Below are 24,921 nucleotides of genomic sequence, written 5' to 3'. Positions count from 1 at the left end.
GGACATTTTAAAATATAAAGCCCAGAGATAACATAGCAAACGAAGATGTAAGCAAAAATAGGAAACAGATAAAAGGAGAAAACAAGTTGCTAACTAAGAGAAATAAATGAACCAATAACAGATTCCGCTGAAAATACACCAGACCTAGCAACGGGATCTGCACATCCATTAATAACAATATCATCACGTTTTGCTGAGTTCTGAAAGCAAGTGTTCATTGCACAAGCCGGGGACACTGACGGCAGCTATAATGCTGACCATAAAAATCAATTTGATATTGCCTTTTGCACCATCAAAGAAAAAAACAAATTGGAAGCGGTTGAACAGCTTCCCTTCATAAGCATGTGATTAGATCATGTACGACCAAAATAAATGACTAAATTTTCAAACTAGAACTCTATGATGTAAATAGAGATGGGATGATCTGAAAAATGTAATAAGATATGGACTTGAAGTTTGCAAACCAACATATAAACAGATATGTATGAATTTACTACCTGCTAAGCAAGCACTAAATAACTGATTTATATTCATGAATCCACTGAATTGAATTTTCAGCAGAGGCAAAATAACTGTTATTATATTTGCAGCAATATCACGGTCAAAGCGATCCTATAAAGAGCTAACAGGAAACTGTTATGCATTTTTACTTCAAAATAGCTTTAAGATGGATATCATTAAAATTGAGAGAACAGAGAAAGTAAATATAATGATTATTTTATTTACAGAAAGGAAATTGATGAGCTTATTGCTGATGTTTCTAATTTTGAAAATAAAATAGAAGCAAGAACAATGTGACAAACCATTTTCAATTTATACCAAATAAACATTAATAAAAATACTGTGTTCTGAATGATATAAAATTTATTAAAATCTCAATATATTTAAATTTTCCTAGTTTTTTATTATTGTTTGAAAACAAAAAGCACATTTTAAAACACAAAAATAATTTCTAGGCATATAATACTCAATACATTTAATTTGCTATAAGATATGATTTAGGATGCCATATTATATGGAAATATAACATCCTTTCCCCAAAAATGTGAAAACTCTAAATGAAAAAAATCTAAGGATAAATGTCTATCATGAGTAATGGAAGGTTTTTTGGTTATTTGGTCTGGGTTTTTTTGGGTTTTTTGCTGAGGAAGATTAGCCCTGAGCTAACATCTCTGCCCATCATCCTCTATTTTATATGTGGGACACCTGCCAAAGCACGGCTTGATAAGTGGTGCATAGGTCCCCACTCAGGATCTGAAACAGCGAACCCTGGGCCGCCAAAGCAGAGCATGTGAACTTAACTGCTATGCCACCAGGCCGGCCCCTTTGGTCTGTATTTTTGTGTTTTCCATTTTTCTAATTTCAAACTTTCCAGTCAATTTGCAGTTATTGGCTGAGAAAAATTGCCTGATTTATTTATTTTGAATAAATAACTCATCTGACAGCATCCAAATATCTGAATGATGATTAATAATAATGAGAGCTAACCTTTACTGAGTACAGAGAGATTAACTTGGACGCCTTATAAAAGTCCACTGAGTTAGGCACAATGATTACCCCATTTTACAATGGGGAAACTGAGGCTCAGCGAAGCCAAGCAATTTAGCCATGACAGTTTAGCAAATGAGAGGGGAACTAAGATTTGCAGCTCAGCTTTAAGATCTCACACTTCGGGGCTGGCCCCGTGGCCGAGTGGTTCAGTTCGCGCGCTCCGCTGCAGGCGGCCCAGTGTTTCGTTAGTTCGAATCCTGGGAGCGGACATGGCACTGCTCATCAGACCACGCTGAGGCAGCGTCCCACATGCCACAACTAGAAGAACCCACAACGAAGAATACACAACTATGTACCGGGGGGCTTTGGGGAGAAAAAGGAAAAAATAAAATCTTTAAAAAAAAAAAAAAAAAAAAAAAAGAGATCTCACACTTCTACCTAGTGTGCTATACAGAAAGTTCTAATTCTCTTATTTGTTCATCATTAATGTTGGGTCGCTTCTCCATTAACAGGTACTTTGATTATATTATTTGGATAAACCTTCTTCTTAAAAGTCAACAGCTTAAGGGCTCAAAGTTTAATATTAAAAGTGCTACCAAATTTGACATATTTTACATTTTCTTCATTCTATAGCCAAGGACACCATCTGATTGCAGAGGAGGAGGCAGACGGTCTTTACAAATATACCCACTTTTTACAAAATTAGACTTATACTTAATACACCATTTTGAATTATCTTATAGTTGGAGTTTGACTAGAGAATATTTTATTTAAATATGCATTAAAATATATCCAGGAAGAAGTGAATGAAAATGTCAAAACTGGCTATCATGATAACAGATATTTTTAATTAATTTCACATATATAATATTTTAAATTTTCAGCCAGGCACTTGTGTTATTATCAAAATCAGGGCATTTTTGACACTATTTTTTTTTCAAGTTCAACTGTTTCATTAATAGCAAATTTGAACAAACCATTGGAATAGGAGAAACTACCTGTCTTGATGGGGATCATGTACCTGCTCTGTTCCACAGTGACTGACTGCGTGGTTTGATGGAAAATAGGAGATATTTCCAGAGAACAGATGACAATCCATTTGGCAAGTCTCCAATTTGATTTGCTGCCAATAGATTCAGAAATGGAAGTCAAAGAAGATAGGCATTTCAAGAATGGACTATCTTAATTTGGAAAACATGACTTTTTACTTATTGAAAAGCTTACTGATTTTCTGTTGATTTCTGTAAGCAACAAAAAAAAGTTATTTAAAAGGTTAAGGGGTTTCTTAAGAGACTGTCATTATCCATGCAATGCCTGTTGTTTCTTGGCATAAGAATGCCCCTATGTAGTTTTAGATTCTATAACATTGACATAATTCCTAACACAATCATGGATATAAAGCAATATCTATTATGGTGCTTCTTTTAGATATGGTGGTTTTTAAAAGTTATGTCATTTAAATCTCTAATAACCCTGTGAAATAAATACTATGGTTGCATATAGTAAAAATCTAACAAAAAATACTTTATTGTTAAACTTGGCATTATATTGAATATTTTTCTATAAAATTTGACCAGTCAACTATCTATATTTCCAATAGGCTGTTTTCCTTTGTATATGTCTGTCTTTTATGTAAACTAACATAATTAGATTTGTTACATGCATGGAACAATCTCCTAAACAGTGAGAAAGGACTAACTTTTAAAAACCAACCTATGGGACCAGCCTGGTGGTATAGTGGTTTAGTCTGCACAGCTCTGCTTTGGTGGTCTAGGGTTAGCAGGTTCACATCTCGGGTGTGGACCCACACACCACTCATCAAGCCATGCTGTGGCAATGTCCCACATGCAGAATAGAGGAAGACTGGCACAGATGTTAGCTCAGAGCCAATCTTCCTCACTGAAAAAGAAAAGCCAACCTAAGGGAAATCTAACAAAGAGAAAAGAAAAGTCGGAATGTGTGAGTGTTGAAAACTACCTCAGGGAGGTGGGGACACCAAAGAGCTACCACCTCTGCTTAATTCAGCGACCAAGGTGGGGACTTGTGCTCCCTAACCATGTACATGAGTAAGAATGCCTCTGCCCCAGACTTAGCTGAAACAGAACAACCTTGTAAACTGTCAAAAATCTACGAGTTCCCATATGCGTAAGCAGTACACCGTTAGCCTCTTAGGTGTGATGCGTAACGCCCACAAGGGACAGAACAAGGGAGCATTGTCCCCAGTCATAAAAATACACATCAAAAGGACTGCAGAGAGCTATAGAAGTTGCAAATAATAGCTAGAAGCCCGTGACATTTGGGAACAGTGCAGTTAATCAACTGAGGTGTTATCTGTTCCAGTACAAAAATGTTCCAGGTCAGTCTACACTGAAGTCTTTTAATCCTTAAAGAGATTTTTCTCATTCGGCTTCACACCAGTGCCTTGTCAGGGAGTTGGATTCGTTTCACGGTCACAGACAGGGATGTGATCTGGCTGGTGGATAATGACCAAGAGCCGCAGGACTGTCGTTGATGATGTTTTCACGTCTGTTTCTAGTAAGATATACTCCTCATGGATAAGAAATGGAAGTGAAAATGTGACTCGACAAAGTTTCTTTTCTTGTTGATCCATTGTCACAAAGGTCACGGGCTATGGTGGGATGATCATAGATCTGGCAGTCAGAGAAACATTATTTTTAGTTTGCCATTAACCACAGTATGGCTTTTTGAAAATTAGCTTTCTCAGCTTCAATTTCTTCAACAGAAAAAGAGAGATATTACTTTCCTTATAATTGTGAAAATCAAATATCCAGCATAGGCCCTGATACACAAGAGTGCTAAATGAATGGTAGCTCATAATATTATTAGATATTACAAAAAATAAACAAAACATACAAACAAAAACAAGTATGTAATATGTTAGAAAAAGGTAGCTTCATATCTATGCTCTCAGAATTATTTTGTTATAAAAAAGTAGTCTCTTCCTTCTACGACAAGAGTAAGAGATATCAGGAAATTGCTTCCGAAATAAGGTTTGCTAGGAAAAAAAAAGATCAGTCAGTGGTTTGCAGTTTATCTCAAAAGAATTTGACATGTTTTGGGGCCTAAATGCAATGAAGTATGACAATGTTGCTTCATTTCACCCAGCGTCAAATGGGGCAGTGGAACATTTTTTTTCAAATCATTAACCAGGAAGTCTTGCAAATGCAGTTACAAAGAAAGTAGAGTTTGACACATTGTTTGGTGGCTTAACTTCTTTTCATTTGTAGAAGACTGTTTGTCACTTTAAATCGTACATATACGTCAATGGATTTTAAATAGAGAGGTAAGAATATTTGTTATAAAGACTCAAACAGAAGCTGCGATGAATTTTCAAGAAAGTCATGATTTGGGGAAATATTTTCCCTTTATAGTAAACCTTATTTTTCTTTCTTCTTCAAGGAGACATATTCAAAAATTCTCGACTGAAGAGGTAGTTAAGAAAATAATATACTTTACTGCAAATTTTAAATATATCTATTAAATTTACTGTTACAAAAGCAGTGCTAATTTGCACAAATCATTTAAGTCACAATACAGGGCTGTTTTCTGAACTACTCATATGTATGAATTACTGACTAGATCTGGATTTGAAATACATTCTACTCGTTCTATGCTGTATTGGCATTTTCCCTAAGACAACTTGAGAATGTCCAGCATATTTTTAAAGATATTTTTAAAGTTTGCCAGCATTTCCTTTTGGGGTTATATATGTTTTGAGATTTCTTCCAAATCATAACAACTTCTCCTTCTAACACTGGTCCTCCTATTCTCCGTGAGCCCAGAAGGCGAACATCAAGCCACGGAGGATAATTTCCAGGCTTGGAAACCTAATGGAATTTTCCCTGCTGGAGTTTGAAATAGCTTGAGCTCCATGACTTCTTTCTTTCTTCCATTTTTTCCATTTGGGAATCAGAAAATCTATCACTGTTATCCTATGTCTGTCCCACAATTGTATTTTGGAAGGAGATAACTGGTTTTCTAGTTTCTCAGGTCCACAAAAGGAGACAAATTTTGCCCCAGAATAGACCATACATAGAGACTTACCCATAGCTGATTTAGGTGATGACATTTGGGTTGTTTGTGCTGATATTTAGACTAGATTTTGGACTTTGAGTTAATGCTCTAAAGGGTTGACTTTTGGACACTTTGGGATGGGTTGAATATATTTTGCATACAGTGTAGACATGAATCTTTCAGGGCCAAGGGACATACTGTAGTTGTCTAATGAATGCCATCCCCCCTCCAAATGATATTTGTGCCCCAATCCCTGGAAGTTTTGCTTATTACTTTATATGGCACAAAAAAAGACTTTACAGATGTGAGTAAATCAGGGCTTTTGATATAATCTTATCCTGGATTATGTATGGGCCCTAAATGCAATCACATGTACCCTTCTAAAAGGGAGGAAGTAGGAAATTTGACATGTGCAGATGAAAAAGACAAGGCAATATGACCAGAGAGGCAGAGACTGGAATAATATGAACACAAGTTAAGAAATGCCAGCAGCCACCAGAAACCAGAAGAGGCAAGGAACAAAATCTTCCCCAAAGTCTATAGAAGGAGTGTGCCCGGCCAACATCCTGATTTCAACACAGTAAAACTAATATCAAACTTCTGGCCTCCAGAACCATGACAGAATAAATCTCTGTTTTTTTAAGCCACCATATTTGTGATAATTTATTACAGCAGCCACAAGAAACTAACACAGAGGAAGGCCTGCCCAAATTTATGCTTCCTGTCCCTGTACTGTGGCCTCAGTCAATTAGACGTGACAGGAATGTCTACCTGATCAAATGTAGCCTGATCAGACACTCTTCCCTTAAAAAATCAGGCATAGGAACTAGGCAACTTACACTTTCTCCATTAATGTTGACGTTTATCATGTGAACATGGTAACACAGACAAATATGGCGCCGCTTTGTCTATGAGGATTTCTGTGCCCTATTACTTGATTAGATATTTCCATAAATTGTAAGCCTCTGTGGGAAAAAGAGCTCACCTTACATTCTTAAAGGTGGGAAAATCTGTGTATTCTTAGTAGAGCATACCCATGAGAAGCTCAGATGCACCTATTATGTACATGATGCTCAAGCAGTAAGAGATATACATATGTGATGTTTTTGAACCTGGAACTAAGGATTATTGTAACGATAGGGTTGTCACACCCATTACCAGAAGCAAGATAGCAAAGTTATGCAGCAATATCCAGTGTCTAACTCTGGTGGTGTCAGATTGCAAGGTACAAAATCCAATATTAAACGTCAGTAGTGGCAATAACGTCACCAAATCAACTCAGTTGATCAACTCAGCTCTGCTATTATTTTGTATATCTGTTTGTTCCTGCTTGTTTTCTGAGTCTCCTGTTAGAATTCCCAAAGCTTCCACAGAGAATCCAATCTCTTTTCAGTACATTTCCTTCCTTCCTGCAAGTAGGAATCTAGGCTGATCCAGGAGACAGGGAAAGCCATGCCACATTTTCTGAACTACATAGAAGAAAAAGTGTGCCAATAGAAAAGACTAAGTCATTTGAAGATGAAAAAAATAAAGGCAAAAGTCTGAAAAAGATCCTTTTCCCTCTTCTGGTTCCAGTTCCTTTTGTAGGTACAACTATACTTTTGCCTTTAGAGTTCTTATAGAAATCCTGTACGCCTTTATTTTTAAGCTTATTTTTGTTGGTTTCCATTACTGTCATTGAAGTGTACTAACCACAGTGGATTTTAAATCTGAATTAGAAATATAACTGCCTTATATAATTTAACAATACAACTTTATGAGGTTGAGATTGTAGAATCAAAAATATAAAACATGGATGTTCACTTATTAAACTGCTAAAACATCTCTTAAGTATATAAAATCAGGAATTTGCTTTGCAATTATGTAGTGATATAATCGTATGGGAGTAGCTACATTTTTTTGTTTGTTTTTTAAATCAAAATCTTCAGCTCTTTTCATCAGTTTCATTTCAAAAAATCTTGTAGGGCTATAGCTTTAATTTTTTTAATATTTTTGTAATTTTTAACTATTTTGTGATATTGTATCTTAAATGATTCAGAGTGGCATCATATAATATTTTCAATGAGATAGTCCATGATAATAACATTGTATGGGAAATTATTAGACTTAGGTACATCTTGGTATAGTAATGAAATAGATTACTACCGAAACATTTTTTATTTTCTTATTATAGTTATTTCTCAAATGAACATTATATTGATACATACTTAAGGATCTTGTTTTGGAGGAATATGTTTAGACAACAGTTATATTAAAAATAGATAGAACATGCTATCTACATTTGTTTTACAATTATAAATAGTCAAAAGATTTGACTCAATAATTTTATTCAAAATTGGGTTTAGTAAAACCCTTGAAAATGGAAAAGAATAGAATTTTTTGAAGTATTTCATAGATAACTAACAAATGTCTGATATATAATAGAAAAGTTTAAATTATAAAAGCTCAAATATAAAAAAGAATTATTTGGATTTCTGGTTTTGGTGGTGGTGGTGGTAGCGGTGATATGTGTGTGTGTGGCATACACAAAACAAATTTAATAAAGGAAATGAAAGTTCTTTCTAGAAATGCAATGTACTTTTGACTTCATACAAATCACTCAAATTCATAAAAATGTAAAAAGAGAGCTAAAAAAAGACATGTTTGATGTGAAAACATGATGGAAAAGTCACTAAAAAATGCATTTAACTGACAGTGTCTTGCTCTTGCCAACTGACTTTGGCCATACATGTTCAAGCACTGGCCAACCACTCTAGCAATGATGGACAGGAGGAATGCTAAACAGTTCTAACATGAGTTGAATACAGTAGATGCTGAATATTTATCCTATCTTTAAATTCTATTGCATACTAACATTTAGTTTGTTTGCACAGACCAAAAAGCTTTTATTTTTTAATATCTTCCTCTTTTTGATTTCAGGAAATATTTCTTAAAGAAACTAAAAGTACAGTATAGAAACTTCTTTTTTTCCTACATTGTAAAGACTTGGCCATATTCACATTATTTAATCAAAATGTATTGTTTTTCATGAGATATTGGTTTTATTGTCACCATATCAGGAAAAATTACTTAATGATTTTATGACATTTTAAGATTCATGGATTAATACATTATATCCTTAAATGTGGTATTTCATCAGAACTAATTTAAAGTGAACATAAAATGAAGTGTAAAACATATACATGAAGAAAGCTAAGATTTCTTCTCCAAACTAATAATAATAATAATTGGAGTTCATGAATCTGTAAAGAGACTATAAGTTAATCATCCACTAAGTTATAAGAGTAAGTTCTACCTAGATAGTTGGACTTATGTATAAGTCATCATGGACAATGCCTTTGAATGTATATAGTTTGAAAAGACCTGCGGTCTGGAGATGACCCAGTTGTCTTTAGCTGAGTGACTTGAGACTTGATGTTCACTGTATACAGTCCATCTGTATACAGATGTGAAGCTATTCAGAAACAGAGCTTGTGTATGTTATTGAAGTTAAGTCAGTACCAATTCAAACAAGATTTTGTAAATTTGTGGTGTTAAACATAATCATCACGGTAACCATAAAGAAACTTTCTGAAAAATATACAAAAAAGGATGTGAAAAGGGAATCCAAACAGTTCACTACAAAAACATTCAAGTAAACACAAAAAAAGACAGCAATGGAAGAATAAAAATCAAAAAAAGTATAAGAAATATAAAATAGCAAGATGGCAGAAGTCGATCTTGATCAGTAATTACATTAATATAAATGGATAAAATTCTCCAATAAAAAGACAGAGATGGGCAGAATGGATTTTGAAAAATTGTCCAACTATATGCTATCTTAAAAGGGACACACATTTGATCCAAACGCAAAATTAATTAGAAAGTGAAAGATTGGAAAATGAGATTTCATTCTAATAGTAACCAAAAGAGAAAAGTAGTGGCTATATTGATATCAGACAAAATAGATTTTAAGTTAAAAACTGTTATAGGAGAAAAAATTGCATCATTCACTGATATAGGATTAATTCACCAAGAAGATATAACATTTATAAATATATATGCACAAGCAACAGAGTTCAAAATATATGAAGAAAACATAGGCAGAATTGAAGAGAGAAATATCCAATGCTACAATAATAGTTGGACACTTCCATGTGCCACTTTCAATAATGGATGGAATATCTAGACAGAAAATCTGTAAAGAATGAGAACAGCACTATAAACCAAGTAGATATAATAAACAAATATAAAACACTCAACACCACAACAGCAGAGTATTCATTCTTTTCAAGTGCACATGGACAATACGTTAGGCCAGAAAATGAGTCTCAATAAATTTTAAAAGATTGAAATCATATTTACTATCTTTCTAACCACAATGGAATAAAGCTAGAAATCAATAATAGAATGAAAACTGAAAAATCCACACATTTGTGGAAATTAAACAACACACTCTTAAAGAACCAATGAGTCAAAGAAGAAATTACAAAGAAAATAAATTATATTTATAGACAAATGAAAATTAAAATATAACATATTACAACTATGACATGAAATGAAGTTAGTGCTTAAAGAAGGACTTACAGCTGTAAATACCTTCATCAAAAAAGAAGAAATATATAAAATCAATAACCTTGAGGAAATAGAAGAAAAAAACAAAATAAACTTGAAGCCAGCAGTAGAAAGGAAATAATGAAGATTAGAATGAAGATAAATATAATAATGAATAAAAAGCAATGGAATCAACAAAACAAAAAGTTGTTTCTTTGAAAAGATCAACAAAATTAACAAACCTTTAGCTAGATTGACAAAGGAAAAAAGAGAAACCTCAAATAACTATAATCAGAAATGAAAGTGGGAGATTACTAGCAATGTTATAGAAATAATAAAGGATTATTAGTAAATTTGATGAAGAATTGTACACCAAAAACTTAGACAACTTAGATGAAATAAACAAATTCCTAGATAAACACAAATTATCCAAACTTATTTAAGAGGAAATAGAAAATCTTAACAGATCTATAACAAGTAAAAAGAGTGCATCAGTAACCAAAAATCTTCCAACAAGGAAAAGTCTAAATGAGATGGCTTTGTTGAAGAATTCTATGAAATATTTAAATAATTAACACTCAAATTTTCAAAAAAGGGAACACCTCCTAATTCATTCTATGAGGATACCATGACCCTTGAACCAAAGCCAGTTAAAGAAATCATAAGGAAACAACGTTATAGACCAATATCCCTTATGAAGATAGATGAAATAATCTTTAACAAAATACGATGAAACCAAATTCAACAGCCTCTGAAAAGGATTATACACCATGACCAAGTGAATGAAAGGGAAGTTCAACCTAATAAAATCAATCAATGTAATATACCACATTCACAGGACAGACGGGGGGGCACGTGATTACCTCTGCATAAATTGATGCAGAATAAGAATTTGAAAAAATCCACATCCACTTGTGATAAAAACATTCAGACATAGGAAGAGACGGAACCTTCCTCAAGAGGATAAAGAGCTTTTATGAAAAGCCCACAGCCAGCATTGTATTCAATGGTGAAAGACTCCAAGTGTCCCCCTAAGATTAGGAACAAGATGCCTGCTTTCATCATAGCTATTCAATATTGTACTGGAAGTTCTAGTCAGAGTAATTAGACAACAAAAAGAAAAGACATCCAAATTGGAAAGGAAGAAATAAAACTACCTATTTGCAGATGAAAAAAATCCTATATAGAGATAAATGCAATGAATCCACAAGAAAACTACTAGAGCTAATAAATGAATTCAGCAAAATTGCAGGCTATAAGATAAATACCCGTGTATCAGCTGAGTTTCTGTATACCAGCAATGAACACTTTGAAAATGAAAATAAGAAAGCAATCTCATTTACAATAGCACCAAAAAGAATAAAATACTTAGAAATAAATTTACCTAAAGATGTGAAAGACTTGCACATTCAAAACTACAAAACATTTCTAAAACTAATTAAAGAAAACCTAAATAAATTGAAAACAATTCATGTTCATGGATAGGAATAATACTGATAAGATGATAGTACTAATCAAAGCAATCCACAGTTTTAACACAGATCATCCTAAAATTCAAAAAACCATTTGCAGAAATGAAAAAATTGCTCCTCAAATACACATGGAATTTTAAGGGGCTCTGAATAGCTAAAACAATGTTGAAGAACGAAAACAAAGATGAAAGATTCAAAACTTACTACAAAGCTACAGTGATCAAGATAGTGTGGTACTGGCTTAGCAATAGACATGTAGAGAAATGAGAATGTAGAGAATTGAGAATCCAGAAATAAACCCACACATCTATGGCCAATTAATTTTTGTCAAATGTGCCAAGTCCATTCAATGGTGAAGGGATAGTCTCTTTTAAAAAAGTGAGGGACAATTGGATATTCACATGCAAAAGAATGAAGTCGTACTGCTACCTCACATCATATATAGAAATCAACTCAAAATCAAAATCAATCAATGACGTTAATATTACAGCTAAAAACCATAAAACTCTTGGAAGAAAACATCAGAGTGAATCTTCTTGACTTTGGATATGGCAATGGATTCTTAGGTAGAACATAAAATAATGAGCAATAAGAAAACATAGATAAATTTGACTTCATTAAAATTAAATTGTGCACTTCTTAACATTATCAAGAAAGTGAAAAGGCAGCCTATAGAATTGGAGAAAATATTTTCAAATCATGTATCTGATGGGTTAGATATCCAGAAAATATAAAGAACTCATCCAATACAAAAACTAAAAAGACAATCCAATTAAACACTGGGCAAAGGACTTAAATATACATTTCTCTGAAGAAGATACACAGATGGCCAACTTGCACTGTAAAAGATGTTCAACGCCATTAGCCATCGGGGAAATGCAAATCAAAATCACGAGATACCACTTCGCTTCTAATAGAATGATTATAATCAAAGGAAGGAAAATACTAAATGTTAGTGACGATGTGCAGAAATTAGAACGATTTTAAATTGCTGGTGAAAATCTAAGATGGTGTAGACATTGTGGAAAACAGTTTGTTGCTTCCTCAAAAAGCTAAAATGGAATTACCATTTCTGGATCATATACCCCAAAAAATAGAAAACAGGAACTTAAACTGAAACTTGAACAAAAATGTTCATTGAAGCATTTTTGGTGGACACCATTGTGTTTCCGTTAGAGGAAGGAAAGAGCAAAATGTTGTGTAACATACAATGGAATATTATTCAGCTTTAAAAAGAAATGAAGTTTGTTCTGATGCATGTGACAACATTGATGAACCTTGAAAACATTATGCTAAGTGAGATAAGCTAGACACAAAAGGACAAATATTTTATGATTCCACTTATATGAAATATATAAAATAGGCAAATGCATAGAGATATGAAGCAGATTAGAGAAAATTTAGGACTGGGAGCAGGAGAAATGGGGAGTTAATTCTTTATGGGTATAGAGTTTTTTTTAGAATGTTTAGGGTAAAATGTTTGGAAATAGTAGTGATAGTTGAGCTACATTGTAAATTTAATCAATGCCATCAAGTAGTACACTTAAAATGGCTAAAATTGCAAATTTTAAGTTACACATATTTTAGCACAAAAAAAATTAAAAAGGACCACAGACCTAAATGTAAAATGTAAAATTATAAAACTTCTAGAAGATAACATAGGAGAAATAAGTAACTTTGGATTTGGTGGTGACTTTTTAGATCAAACACCAAGAGCATGATCCATAAAAGAAAGAGTTGATAAGTTGGACTTTATTAAAATTAAAAACTTTTACTCTGCAAAGGACACTTTTAAGAAAATAAAAAGTAAAGACAGACTGGTAGAAAAATCTTTGCAAAACACATTTGATAAATGACTGGTAATGAAAATATACAAAGATCTTAAAATTCAACAATAAAAAAATTTAAAATAGGCAAAAGATGTGAACACTTTCACCAAAGAAGACATAAAGATGGAAAGTAAGACTTCTCAACAATGAAAATATGCTCAATATTTTATATCATGGGGAATTGAAAATTAAAACAATGTGATAATGCTACTCACATGTTACAATGACTAAAATCCAAAACACTGACAAGAACAAATGCTGGTGAGGATATGGAGTAACAGGAACTCTCGACAATCATTGCTGATGAGAATACAAAATTACACATCTACTTTGGAAGACAGTTTGACAGTTTCTTACGAAGCTAAACATAGGACTACCATATAATCCAGCAATCATTCTTCTAAGCATTCACCCAAATGAGTTGAAAACTTATGTCCCCACAAAAACCTGCACACAAATTCTTTGGGAGCTTTATTCATAATCACCAAAAATTGGAAGAAGCCAAGATGAATTTCAATAGACGAATGGATAAACAGACTGTGGTAAACACATACAGTGGTATATTACTCAGCAATAAAAAGACATGAGCTATCAAGATATGAAAAGATATGGAGGAAGCTTAAAGGTATATTGTTAATTGAGTGAAGCCAGTCTGAAAAACCTACATACTGTGTGATTCCAACGATATGACATTAGAAAAGACAAAATCATAAAGAAGGTAAACTATAGGCACAAAGTTGTACGGTAGATCTCTAGAATTTATTCATCTTGTTTAACTGAACTTTATATCAATTTAACAGCAGCTTTCCATTTTCAACTCCCCACAGCCCCTGATAACCACTGTTCTATTCTTTGCTTCTATAAGTTTGACTATTTTAGATTATCCCATAAGTGAAATCATGAAATATTTGTCCTTCTGCGACTGGCTTATGTCATTTAGCATAATGTCTTCCAGCTTCACCGAAGTTGCCTTAAGTGGCAGGGTAATCAGGATCTCAAAGAGAAACCAACACTCCCATGTTCATCACAGCATTCTTCACAATAGCCAAGATACTAAAATAACCTAAATGTCTACCAACAGGTGAATGGATAAAGAAAATGTGTTACATATATGGACTATTATTCAGCCTTAAAAAAGAAGGAAACCCTGTGTGTTTTTACAGGGTAATCTCATCTCCTCAGGTAATTTGAGGATTTTCTTACTCCTTTTTACACTTAAACTCCCAATTTTGACAATAATCAAAAATAAAACTTATGGTCATATAAGTAAAAGCAGATTTCTCACATTAGATGCAAATAGCTAGATGTATCTTAACCCATTTGAAGACTGAGTTTTAGGAATATTTTTCTTAAGACATGCATCATGTGATAGTTACAAAATTCACTTTGGATCTCCTGGAAAATATTTCTCAGAAATGGACATTCTCCAAGGCTGGGGAATCTTAGGACAGATTTTCATCAACTTTAAAGAGTATATTTGAATTGGTGTGACTTCCAAAACAGCACATAACAAAAATGATATATATTCATTGCCTAGTTGAAGGAGCATCTCAAGAATACAGAATCTTCTTTAAGAAAGGTTGAGAATGCAGGAAGATTTTTAACAAAATATTTTGTGAATATTTGTACTACTTTGATTTAAATATAGATTAGGATAGACTAGGTAACTTGCAAAAACTCCTTCTGGAGACTCTGGGGGCACTTGAAAAAATAGAGAATCATTGTCTTACCAGCATCCACACAACACCATAGGTGTGTGAGGTTTGCTTCAGTTACAAATGAGAAATTCATGTCATCTGTATGAAGAAACTGTGGAGCAAAAAATATGATTTTAAATGAGATTGGGATTGAATACAGTTTATATAGATTCTTGGACTTGCAAGTTTTGATTCATAATTAAGATGCTTCTCATAGAGGCAACTAAGTGCAACCAGCTCCAGGATGAAGCTGTTTACATGACAAAATAATATTGATCTCCATGGATATGGCTCATTTGATTATAATATTTTGAATGACAAGAGTTCATATTATTTTTATGTGTTAGGGGTTGACCTTTTCACCGTGGGTTGAAACTAAGAATTAAACAAGCACTGAGTAACATATATTGAGTAATATATTGATTGTCACTATCTTTTCACTGCTGAAAATTTGATAGAAGGGTGGAGAAGTACATCTACTTAAGCTGAACTATCATTTACTGACCTATAATTTATAATTTACTGATACAAAGTAAATAATATAATCCCCCACAAGAAAAGGATTGAGAAGTCAAAATATTATAAGGGCAGAAAAGAGACAATGACCATAGTTGAGAAAATGTACAGAAAGTGTGGCTAAGCCATCAGAGCTTTCTTGTCAAGCTTTATGTTAGTTTGCAGCCCAAGGTTCACTCAACCAAACCACATTCCTGTTTTCTTCACTCACAAGTTGTTGGTCTGAGCAACTAAATTCTTCAGAAGCTTTAGCTAAATAAATGGGATCAAGGACTTTAAATAAAACAGTTTCACCAAAACTAGCATTTATTTAAAATGTCTAGACTACAGTTGAGATGTTTTGTCAATCTTATAATTGGACTATGATGCACCAGAAATTGTAAAATAAATAGAGGATAAATGTCTTCTACCACATATTTATCTCTTTAAAAAAAAAATGCTTAAGTCTTTTAGAAGTGGCTTAACTCCAGAGTTGTATAAATTGGATAGAGCTAAAGTCAAATATTTGTAATGGGGAAAAAAATTTTTTTTACAGTTTTAAAGACCAAATAAAATTGATGTTGTCTGATACAAAAATTAAAATTGATACTTAATGTATAATTTTAATTCAAAAGAGGGAAATTTTTGCATTCAATTTAAAACCTCTTATTAGAGTACTCTTTTGCATCCAAACTACATTAAGCCACACACAAAAGTAAAAATATCCATTTTCCCTTGAAAGAGTTTACCCTGTTATAAGAGAAAAAAGTTACACAAATAAAACATGTATATAACATATATAGCTCCATTGGTTTGAAATAAAACTTTGGGGATGTCAGGATTATGGTGGGGTGAGGTGTCTCAGAATCTTTCCCCTCTGATACACAACAACAAAAAATCCATAATCCAACAGAGGACATCCAAACTCAACACAAAAAACGTCAGAGAGACCCATGCAGCCATATGACAGAAGGCAGAGAAACTGGAGCCCCCCTTAGAAGAGGTGGAACTGGGTAAGAGAAATCTTTGCTTCCTCCCCTTAAAGACTACAATCTGGAACTGTGGGAGGCCTCTGAGAGGGAAGGAATGGGGGAGGGGATGTTCATACATGCAAACATCAAGGACATCCAATGGCTCTTGCAGCCTAGAGGGAAGCCTTCTACTGGGGTGAAAGCTTTTGTGAGGGGTGACTTTATCAAGCCAACACCCCAGGAGAGCAGAGGGAGAAAACCCCAAGAGCAGAAAAAAGAGACCCTTCCCCCACCTGCTCAGCCCACCTCCAGCCCCTGGGATTTTGACTGAAGGCAAAGGGCTCAGGATACGTGGCTCTTGACCACCACCCAGTGGCGATAGGTGGTAACTGTGACCAAATAACACCAGGATGTGGAAAACCAGAGCCATTCCCTCTAGGAATATCAAACATTATATTAGATCTCCAGACCAGAGGGAAAATGACAAGTACCCAGAAATCAGTCTGGAGGACAGAGAAATATGTAATCTAAATGACAAAGAATTCAAAACAGCTATCATCAAAAAACTCAATGAGGTAAAAGAGAATGTAGAGAAACCATTCAATGAGTTCAGGAGCTACTTCACAAAAGAGATTGAAACTATAAATAAAAATAAATCAGAAATATTAGAGATTAAAGACACAATGGAAGAAATAAAACAAAATATGGATTCCCTGAGTACTCCAGTGGACACCATAGAGGAATGTATCAGCATAATCAAAGATAGACATGTTGAAATGCTCCAGATAGAGGAGGAGAGAGAACTAAGAGTAAAAGGAAATGAAGAAAGCCTCTGAGAAATATCTGACTCAATTAGGACATGTAACATAAGAACTATAGTTATTCATGAAGTAGAAGAGAAGGAGAATGGAATAGAAAGCTTGTTCAAAGAAATAATAGAAGAAAACTTCCCAAACCTAGGGAAGGAAATCCATGTGGAAGAGGCTGCCAGATCTCCTAAATATGTCAACGTAAAAAGACCTACTGCAAGGCATATAGTAGTGAAACTGACAAAACTGAATGAGAAAGAAACAATACTAAGGGCAGCAAGGCAGAAGAAAATAACCTACAAAGGAATCCCCATGACGCTTTCAGCAGATTTCTCTGCAGAAACTTACAGGCTAGCAGAGAATGGAATGACATATTCAAATTATTGAAAGACAAAAACCTTTAGCCAAGAATAGTCTATTAGGCAAAAATATCCTTCTGATATGATGGAGTAATAAAAACTTTCCAAGACAAACATAAGCTAAGGGAGTTCATAGCCATGAGAACCCCCCCATAAGAAATCCTCAAGAAAGACCTCATACCTGAAAGAAGAAAAAGGGAGCAAGGGGTCACAAAGCATGGAGTAAGGAGTAAAATAGATAGAATTGGAGCAGGACAGCAAATACTCAAGTATAGCATTAAAGACAAAGGGAAGGAAATCACCAAAAACAAGGATAATCTTGTCATTTTAACCACAAACTCATAATACAAGATGGAATAAAATGTGAGAAAAACAACGTAGGAGGTGAAGAGGAAAAGGACTGAAATAAAACTTAGGTACTGTAGAAGCATCTGTGATTGTAACACCCAAGAGATGAATAATGCCTGAGTACATCCAGTTCAACAACACTCAATATCAGAGGCACCATCCTAGGTTCTGAGTAGAAAGAGATAATTTTAACATCCTTATCCTATGTAGTTGGTAATCTGGATTTTGAGTTGTGGCAGTGAAAAAAAATATCAAAGCAAATAAATAACTCTCATACTATAGAGTGTTTTAACTATAAAGATTTGCAAAGTAAAGTTAACCATTTTTACCGGAAACATCTGTGGGACTTTAGAGAAGATTATTTGCAGAAAGTGGTCTACTGTTTAAAACAAAAAAATTAGTCATTTAGAAAAAAGTAGGTGTGGGTAGTGTGTTAATGGCACAGTAAGAACTGCATGAAGGTGTAAATCCTCTTTAACAGATAAAACACAAGCAGAGATCAGCAATAAAGTTAATGAATAGGTGTGACATGGCTGAGTGTAGGGCCTGGAAGCAAAACATCCTTGTCTACCATGATAAAAATGGTATAGCTTTCTGTGGCATTGAGGAGACACTGAGTGTTTTCAATCAGGGAAGAGATGACAGATTGCAAAATGGTCACAAATTCTTTCTCTTCCATCAAGAGTTAACATCTTTATGGGGCTGGCCACGTGGCCGAGTGGTTAAGTTCGCGCGCTCCGCTGCAGGCGGCCCAGTGTTTCGTTAGTTCGAATCCTGGGCGCGGACATGGCACTGCTCATCAGACCACGCTGAGGCAGCGTCCCACATGCCACAACTAGAAGAACCCACAACGAAGAATACACAACTATGTACCGGGGGGCTTTGGGGAGAAAAAGGAAAAAATAAAATCTTTAAAAAAAAAAAAAAAAAAGAGTTAACATCTTTGCTCTATCCTTCTCATTTGGGTTTGCCATGTGACTGGGTATCTGGCTTTATCCAAGTGCCATAAGGATGCTTGCAAAACTGACAGAAACAGAAACTTGAAAACTGTTTTCACAAGAGGAATAGCTTTCTCAGTTGGTCTTGAATCCTGTGCCTAAAGCCATGAGATGCAGCCTAGGATGGTCTATTCAATGCCCCTCTTATGAGTCAGGTCATCCTAAATCTTATAGCTTCCAGCTGACCTACCCACTCACTGACAACAGATGAAGAGGAGACTCCAAAATTCTCAACTCAGCAGATCTAGACCAGAAAAATTGCTCAACCAATCCACAGAATCGTAACTAAATGATACTTTTAAGCTACTAGGTTTTAGGGGTGGTTTGATACACAGCAAATGCTAACTGTTACGAGCATCCACAACATTTTTTAAAGATTTTATTTTTCCTTTTTCTCCCCAAAGCCCCCCGGTACATAGTTGTGTATTTTTAGTTGTGAGTCCTTCTAGTTGTGGCATGTGGGATGCCGCCTCAGCATGGCCTGATGAGCAGTGCCATGTCCACGCCCAGGATTCGAACCAGTGAAACCCTGGGCCACCAAAGCTGGAGTATGTGAACTTAACCACTCGGCCACGGGGCTGGCCCCTACACAACATTTTTTAAATGTATGTAATATACACTGAAGGAATGAAAAACAGAAAGTAGCTAACAGGTTATAGGTGTTAAAGTCATCTTAGGGCTGGCCTGGTTGCTTAGTGGTTAAGTGCGTGTGCTCCACTTCAGTGGCCCGGGGTTCACAGGTTCAGATCCCGAGCATGGGCCTAGCACTGCTCTTCAAGCCGTGCTATGGAGGCATCCCGCATAAAATAGAGGAAGATTGGCACAGATGTTAGCTCAGCAACAATCTGCCTCAAGCAAAAAAAAGAAAGATAGGCAATAGATGTTAGCTCAGGGTCAATCTTCCTCACACATGCACAAAAAATTGTCTTGTGAAAAGATAGGCAAAACCAGAATTTATTTTAATGATGGTAGGTTGGAGGAAAGAGATCAGAAGTACGATTCAGAGCTAGACTCAACTCAAAGCTATTAGATAGCTTTAAGGAAAGCAAAGGTCATATGTGACCAGAAGATTTTAATGTGGAACAAACTAGCATGGCTATATAGTCCAAGCAGATGAAGAGAATCAAAGAAAATAATTTTGACTGAGCTTATGAATATTCAAGATATTCTTCATCTCTGAAGATAATCCTAACATGTCTAAATTGCCTTTTGCAAACCTAAACATCATTATTTGGGTGAAATTAAGATTTTATGATACTTTATTGAGGAGAAATGAACTTCTATACTGTATATTTTCATATATTTCTTATATTTATATACATTTCGGTGGCCAAGAAGAATTTCTTATAATCTACTCTTGACATATCATCAACATTGAAAGAATAGAGAGCACTTAAGTTATTTGATCTTGATTCAAATTTGAATGTAATAGATTTGTCACTTTAGGCCAAAGTTCATCTTAAGAATAAAGAGATAAATGAATGCCAGCATTTTGGTTTTTAAATTTTCATATGTTGCTCTAACTTTTTATGAATATGTCTGTTTGTGACACGAAATGATTGAAATGATTGAAATGATCCTACCTGCTTTGTCTACCTGAGATCTCTTTAAGAGCAGATTAGTTCACTATGTGATTAAAATTAGTGACAGATTCACTAAGAAAATTTAACCGTTGCATGCATTCACTCTCAAATTTACCATTCACACTGGTTGGCATGAATGAGAATTAAGCCAGTCCGGCACCAGTGAGCAATCAGTGCCAGGAGCTTACTAGCAGGTGTTTGTTTATTAACACTCATTTAAGACTGTTCATCTGTTACCCACCTATGGCCACATTTAAAAATTAAGTGACTAAAGTCAATTAAAACTGTCATATAACCACATAGGTCAATTGCAAAATAAAGCAAATGAAATATATGAATACTTTCTTAAGTAGTGGAGGCTGTGCCCTAAAACATATTGAATATTTTCTTAAGCTTGACCAAATCATGAATGAAACTTACTGGAGTCTTAATCTGTGTCCATAAAATAAAAATACATTTGAAAACTATTCCATTGATTTAGCTAATCACAGTCTTCATGAAGGCTCTACCAAGGGTCACTGGAAACCAGCTGTACAGTGCAGATTCTTTAAAGAGGAAATCCACGTGAGTTGAAACGGGTTAATACATTGACCCCTTTAATATTTATCTTTTCTCATGTAGTGTATGGAGCATAAAGATGGAAGCCACATTGTAATCACTAAAACTTAAAATACGGATAATGGCCTATTCTATTATGAAAGTGTCTTATGGAATTTAAAAAGCAATTTAAATGCATGACTAGAAGACTTTCTCATCAAGCTCTTCTTCCAGAAGCTATTTTTTGAGACAAGCAATACACCTGTAGCTGGTGGGAAAACCTTTTGAACTATTTGTCTCTATATTGCTTAGCCAATACTGCGGCAATTGAATAAATACCATGACAAATTTTCTTTCATTGCACCCTGGATACGACAATGCTATATTATTATTTATATTTATATAAATTTGTATAAATGTATGTAATATTTATATTGTTATTTATATAACTATTATTTATATTATTACATAATGAATTATCTCACACAAATTGAGATTTATCGTTGAGGTGATTTTGAATATCAAGTATCAGGAGGAAAGATTAAAATAATGCATTAGTATTATAAAATTCATTATATTTTAATCAGTTTGATGCAGTGTATAAATACTTCAGAGCAAATAATGATTTGAGAATTATTCAAAAGCTGTATGTTTTTCTTTCCTACATTTCAAACATCCAGAGAATGATGCTCATGGGAAAGAGAAGTGAGGCCTTTAAAAGTAAAACCCTTTTGGGGCTGGCCCCGTGGCCGAGTGGTTAAGTTCGCTCGCTCCGCTGCAGGCGGCCCAGTGTTTCATTGGTTCGAATCCTGGGCGCAGACATGGCACTGCTCATCAAACCACGCTGAGGCAGCGTCCCACATGCCACAACTAGAAGGACTCACAACGAAGAATATACAACTATGTACCTGGGGGCTCTGGGGAGAAAAAGGAAAAAAAATAAAATCTTTAAAAAAAAAAAAAGTAAAACCCTTTTATTTTTTCATGCTAAATGAATAAATGAAAATATCTCAAATTCTCCCTCCTTAATACATATGATTTTCTCTGCATTATTTCTTTGAGCATCTGTTTAAATTTTTATGCTTCACTTTGCTACCATTGTTTTGAAAACTTAAGATCCTTACCTCATTTTCCAAATGAAAGGAAAATATATTTTCCATAAGCTCTCTTTGAAGGAATACCTTGGTTTCAGAATTCATTCTGTTACTATCTTAGGTAATTATTTATAGGCATCTGATTTTCTGCTTTGAAAATGTGTGTAGTGATCATTCAAAATATTCTTTAATTATACATTTTAGAAGTTACATCAGAAAATGGATTACTATGTGGCAATCATTTAGAGAAACAAAAACAGTATTTTGGCCAATTTTCTTCTACTCCATTTTTAGAATACTGCAGGATATTTCTGATTAACGTGTTTGAGAACTTGAACACACTCTTTCTAAATCCTTTCCTAAAATCCTAGAATCTGGGTCCTTTCTAAATGCCAGCTCATCAATAGCTTTGTCTATGTTCAAAGTTCTGAATATATGCCCAGAAAGCTCATGTGATTGGAAAGTGTTTTCTAAGAAAAAGAAGAAGAGGAAAATCATCATTTTGAGTTTGATTTTCGATGTTCTTCAATGAACCTCTATTTAACTTTCATGGAAGTTAAAACACAAGTGATTCAACAGTGACAAACTCCAGAATGGAAAACTGTCCATTTGAAAAGGAAGATTCATACTGAGTCTTGATATAAAAGGAAAAGTTTACAATTATGCCTAAATCCACTGGTACTGATATCTACGGTATTCGTGTGTCCATTATTTATATTGCTATTGTACAAAGTTTTAAAAGACATTTAATAGGGTCAAATATAGGTTTTATCTCTAACAGTTAATTTGTGTTTGATTCTTTAAAAACAAGTGTTTTGGATAGTATCGCATTTGGGTACTCAACATTGTCACTGATGTTATAACATGCATGAGCAAGAGAGTCAATAAAAGGAGTTCGACTATTGAGCTAAGTATTATTTTGAATACTTAACTTAAACAATATTACACTTGAGAAATCACAATTCTATTAAAATGTAATGGAAAAAATGTAATAGATATTGAAAATACATTATGAGACTATGAGATCTTATTATTTAAATACTGAAGTTTCAAGAGCTCTAATTCTGTTTTAGGGTTCTTCAGGGAATAATCCTGGTAGAAATGGGGAAGGATGTATCTAATAAATTGCTCAAATGCATCTCACAAACATATTTTACTCTATGAATTAATATTATAAGTGAAATGTATTGCAACTATTTTCTCTTGTCTTCCTAAACACCCATTTCCATGAAATATTTTCTGAAAATTATAGCCAAATTTAAGAGTACTTAGCACATGATGGTGGCCTAGGAATAAGGTTCACCTTGTAACTCTTTATCATTTATGGTTTCAGTTTTACATTTTGAATTGAAAATTGTGCAATTTTGTTGATGAAATATTAAATTATGATTTGTAGAAATTAGACAATCCATAATAACCTAAATTAACCTAAAACATACCACATAATGTTTTTCTGGGGTTTTTTTTGACGAAGATTAGGCCTGAGTGAACATGTCCTGCCAATCCTCCTCTTCTTGCTATTTTTGCTGAGGAAGATAGGCCCTGAGCTAACGTCTATGCCCATCTTCCTCTATTTTATGTGTGGGACGCCTGCCATAGTGTTGCTTGATAAGTGGTGTGTAGGTCCGCACCCAGGATTTGAACCAGTGAACCCCTGGCTGCCAAAGCAGAGTGTGCAAACTTAACCACTGTACTGCTGGGGCTGGCTCCCTATTATCACTTTTGATAACTCATTATCCCATGATCCACTAGTAGAATGAATACTATATCCAATTATTTGGATAATCAGAATTTTATTTTTTGTTTTACTGATTGCCTTACAAATGTTTACTAGACTAAGAAACATAGCATTATTCTTCTCTGCCACATTCTCTAGCATCTCCTCCTTAAAGCATCCTGTTATAAATGTTCCATATATTATAAGGAACAGTCATGCTCCGCAGAATGATGTTTTGGTCAAAAGCAGACTGCATATGCAATGGTGGTCCCATAAGATTTGTACCATTTAGCCCAGTTGTGTAGTAGACTATATCGTCTAGGTTTGTGTAAGTTCACTCTATGATGGTTGCACAACCACAAAATTGCCTAACGATGCATTTCTCAGAAAGTGTCTACGACACATGACTGTATAACCCAGTACAAATCCTTCATTTTACAGGTGATGAAACTGACATCTAGAGACTTTTAATGATATTAGTATAGACCACAGAGCCTGGTAGTGGCAAATCTAGGAAAATTTCCAAAGTCTAGCGTATACTCAGAGTTTGTACATTTCAATTCTATGTAGACTGTTTTGGAAGAGAAGAATAAAATGTTAAAACAAAATAAAAACAAGTAAGATTCATTAGAAAGAAAAGGGGATGGGTAATAACTAAAATAGAAGTATTTAAGAATATTCAGTCTTGTATTTCTTTCTGATTTTACATCATATAAGTACATTCTCGTGTAGCCTTATAAAGAAATGAGGTGGTAAAGTATAAAATCTGATTTGATAAATAGATCTACTTAAAATGCCCCACTGCTCCCACTTGCAACTCCTCAGCCCGACGAGGGGATCTTAAAGCCTCAAGCCAGGGTCTCTCCTCTGTTCTTCAATGATTACACTCAGGATTCCCAGGTGATTCTAAATGCCCCCCAAGTGCCCAAATATTTTGGGTGAATTAGGGTTGT

This window comes from Equus caballus, chromosome 30, assembly GCF_041296265.1.
Source record: "Equus caballus isolate H_3958 breed thoroughbred chromosome 30, TB-T2T, whole genome shotgun sequence".
NCBI lineage: Eukaryota > Metazoa > Chordata > Mammalia > Perissodactyla > Equidae > Equus > Equus caballus.
This window is presented reverse-complemented; position numbering follows the sequence as displayed.